A 4,137-nucleotide genomic window follows, 5' to 3' on the forward strand; every position below is an offset into this window, starting at 1 on the left:
ACATAAAGCGGCTGAGGCAGCAAGTACAGATTAGTTATGTTTCTCCAAAGTTTGGCCCTGACTGTCTTTAGACCTTTTGAGATTGTCCCATTCCCAGAACAGCAGGTGTCTGTTTCTGTTTGTTCTTTATGCTTATCGGAGTTCCCCTCAGCCATCCTCCCAACCTCTGCTTGTAGTTACATTTTCTTAACCCTTGATGCTCCAGCTCCCCACACCACCACAAGGGGAAGAGCAGGCACGCAGGCACACAACCCTCACAACGAGGGTGCCTGGGGCTGCCACTCTCCGCCCGCGGGCGGGACCCTGGGCGGGGCTCGGAGCCCACCGGCACTCCGGAGACCCTGGCGGCCCGCCCCGGGGGCTTTGAGGGTGACTGCCAAAGCCCGGGCACTGCCTCCTTAGCGGAGCCCAGCCCCGGGCTCCACCACACACCGGTGGAGAAGCTGCCACCGCAACACAGCCTCAGTGCGTCCGTCCCAGTCCGTGTCCCAGCCTGTGCGTCCCCCCCACCCTCAACCTCCACCCCCTGTCCGTCTGGCTCTGCGACATGCCTGTTGGGCTGTGGCTCTCGCTCAGGAGCTCTCTCCCCGCGTGCCAGCCCCCTCTTTCTCTGTCTCTGTCCATGTCTCTCTGTACGTCTAGATACATACATGCACATATACGTGTATATTTCCATCTCGCTCCCTCCTCCTCCTCCTCCTCCCCCCCCCCCCCGTTCTGTCTGTCGGTCCCTGTCCTGCGGGGACTCTAGTCCCTCTGCCCGCACAAGAACGCAGGATATGGCGAGGCCAAGAAGGAACACCAACGGAGCCATGGATAGGGGTCTCATAGCACCATTTCTCACGGGCGGCTGGCTCGGAGACACAGCAAGCCGGAGCCGCACGATCCCCAACCTGCCGGCCGCTTCTCTGCCAACCAACCGACCCACCAACCGACCGACACGCCAAGCCGGCCAACTGCAATCCGCGCCCCTCTGCAATTTGCAGTCCACCATCCGCGCTTCCTAGCTTGGCCACCGCAGCTGTACCGGTGGCCTATGGCCAACTGGCAACAGCTGACGGCCAAGCGGTCACAGCTGATGACCGTGCACCACCCGAGGCAGCACCCCTCCACGCGAGGCCCAGAGCCTGGAAACGGCTCTCTGGGACTCTGTCGCCACAGTCCCCGCCTGTCTCTCTCCGCCTCTCTCTTGCTCCGTCTCTGGCCTTCTCTCATCCTCTCTCTCACCTCCCTGGGTCAGGAGAGGTGACGTGTAGCCAGTGAAGGGACCGGAGATCGGGCGGGACGCTGGTCGCTGAGGAGGGGCGAGGGCCCGGACGGAAGGCTGTGTGACGAAGGGTGACGGCAGACTGGAGCCGCTGCACCCTGGTGGCACGGGTGGCTCCCCGTGGCTTTGGGCCAGTCGGTGGGGCCGGCCAGTGCCAGGGCCAGGGCCGCGCGTGCCTAGGGCCGGAGGGGCCTGAGAGGACCCTGCGACCCCCTCGCTTGCCACGAGCGGGGGACCGCAGAGCAGCCAGGCGGGTCTGGGGTGGTGGGGCTGGGGGTGGGGGTGAGCGGGGTTGGGGGGGGCGGGGTGTAAGCCGTACGGGGCCCGGGGAGTCCCAGGATGCCAGGGCGCCGAGACTTCTGTCACCGTCAGGGAAGTGACAGAGGCCCGTGGAGCCACGGGTGGCGCGGAGGGGCCTCGCTGCGGGCCAAGAGTAGCCCGCCGCCCACGCCGGCGGCGTCCGGGGGAGGCGGGGAGCAGGCGGGAGGCGCGGCGCCGGCGGAGCCGGCCCGCGAGGAGATGCTCGCCACCCGAGCGGCCCAGCAGCACGGCGCACGCTCACGAGGCAGGCCGGGAGCAGGCTCTTGGGGCGCCGGCAGCCGGGTCCCAGCGTCTACGGCCATACCACCCTGAACGCGCCCGATCTCGTCTGATCTCGGAAGCTAAGCAGGGTCGGGCCTGGTTAGTACTTGGATGGGAGACCGCCTGGGAATACCGGGTGCTGTAGGCTTTTGCTCGCCTCTCCTTTTGCGCCGCCGCCCCGGCGTGGCTCCCTCCGAACCCCTGGCGCCCCTTGCCCCTCTTCTGCCGCCCAGCCAGCCGAAGGTACCCCTGGCCAGCGGCGGGTCAGCCGCCCGGCACTACAAGCTCGCAGCCCGGGCCGCACGCCAGGCCCGTCGGCCCCGGCTCCCCCCCACACCCTCTTCTCAGTCCTCTTCGCTCCCGCAGGCCGACAGCCCGCAGCCCTTCGCCGAGCCGCGGTCGCCGCCGTCGCCGCCGCTGCCATCGCCGCGCTCCCTCCCGCTCCCCGCCCCCGCCGCCCCCAAAGCCCAAGCCCAGGGCTGCCTGCCGGCGCAGGCCTCCACCAGGCTTTCTCCATCCCAGGACGTGCCGGTCCTTTGCACCTCAGCCCGAGCCCAGGGGACGACCATCCCTGTGCCTGCACCTGGGCCCCGAGACACAGGATAGGCGTGTCCTCCGGCAAACGGGATGCCCACCCGCCCCGCCCCACCGGGGGCCTCTGTCTCTGCTGGCAGGCACCTCGCCCCACACCCCTGCGCGCGCGCGCGCGCGCGCCCTCCCGTCTCCCACAAGAGCCAGGAGCCCTCGGTTCCCGCCGGCCGCAGTGGCCCCGACACACAGGGGAAAAAGAGCCGGGACAAACCAGGGGACGGAGAGAGCAGCACCCCAACACCCCGCACGCCCTCGGGCTCCAGGAGAGACCACCATGTCGGAGCCTGCCGACGAGACGAACGGTTCCTGAAGTGGGGAGTGAGGATTGAGAAGAAAATAGACAAGAGACAAAGATGGGATCGGGAGGGCGAGCAGTTCTGACTAGACTGCTGCGCCTGCTTGATTTTTCAGCATTCTTTTATACAGACAGAAACAGGAAGGTTACATAAAGCGGCTGAGGCAGCAAGTACAGATTAGTTATGTTTTTCCAAAGTTTGGCCCTGACTGTCTTTAGACCTTTTGAGATTGTCCCATTCCCAGAACAGCAGGTGTCTGTTTCTGTTTGTTCTTTATGCTTATCGGAGTTCCCCTCAGCCATCCTCCCAACCTCTGCTTGTAGTTACATTTTCTTAACGCTTGATGCTCCAGCTCCCCGCAATTCCCCCTTTTTTATTTTTTGAGATCGTGCCTGGCTTAGGTGGTCAGTACAGACATTCTCACTTACCCGTCATTGGATATCCTTCATCAAAGCGATCGACTCCTGTCTTAGGTTGTAAGACATCCACTGATCATTACCCGTCATTGGCTACCGATCTCCTTCGGGGTTAGACAGGGGCAGTGGCTTTTGGTTTATTAGCCATGTGGAGCCTTATTTTGTGAATTTCTCCATAAATATCTGTGACTATCCCCATCACAGCTTCTGTGATGCAGGGGAGGAAACATAGTATCAGGAGGATCACAACAGGCGGAATTACAAGGGGAGGGGGGCATAATTTGAAGCATTGAAGAGTATGATGGCAATACATTGTGAAAACTAGAGACAAGTTTGTTGAGAGTATCAGCTATATCGGTGTTTAAAGGAGAGGTCTCTTGCAGTGTCAAGACCTCTTTATGAAACTGGATAAGATCAAGAGTAACATTTTTTTCTTACACGGTCTGTGAGACTCGTACCTCATAGCAGAAAAATGTTTATTCCAATCACCCTTTGTCTGTTAACAGCCGAAGCATAAAGTCCCATGATGTCTTACCTTCTCAGGGTCAAGTCACCCATATTGTAACAGTTCTGTTGAGATAAGTGGAGAGAACTGATCTTCATTGCCCTCATGACTTCTCTCACAATCAGGTGAGAGAGGAAAGCCAGAGACAGCAATGGCTTTTGCCAGGCAGGGGGAAGGGGAGGAAAGGCTCCTTTTTGGATCTTCTAAGGCAGCTCATTGGGGGTCCCCACTCGGTTCCGCCCGGCTTAGGTTGTATCTCCCGTGAGATATCTTACCCGTCTTTGGCTGCAAACCATCTTTGGGGGACCAGACAGAGAGACATAAGGTGTAAACACAAGAATGGAACAGTAGGGGGCGTGGATGGGTATCTACAGATGTCTTCTCTTCTGTGGGCTGTCGCTCATGGTATGGTTTAACACCGACCAGGAATTCACAAAGGTTTTTCTTCCGGACCTGGAGAAATACAAGCAAAGCCTCTTC

General features: G+C 60.7%; 1 non-coding gene across 1 annotated transcript; it reads left to right on the top strand.

The window, feature by feature from the left end:
* Positions 1 to 1,878: 1,878 nt before the first annotated feature.
* Positions 1,879 to 1,997, top strand: LOC148757453 (5S ribosomal RNA). Its single transcript, XR_016022281.1, has one exon. It is a non-coding gene; the product is annotated as a 5S ribosomal RNA (ribosomal RNA).
* The last annotated feature ends 2,140 nt before the right edge of the window (positions 1,998 to 4,137 follow it).

Source organism: Rhinolophus sinicus, chromosome 8, assembly GCF_057876585.1.
Source record: "Rhinolophus sinicus isolate RSI-liver-muscle chromosome 8, RSI-T2T, whole genome shotgun sequence".
Classification (NCBI taxonomy): domain Eukaryota; kingdom Metazoa; phylum Chordata; class Mammalia; order Chiroptera; family Rhinolophidae; genus Rhinolophus; species Rhinolophus sinicus.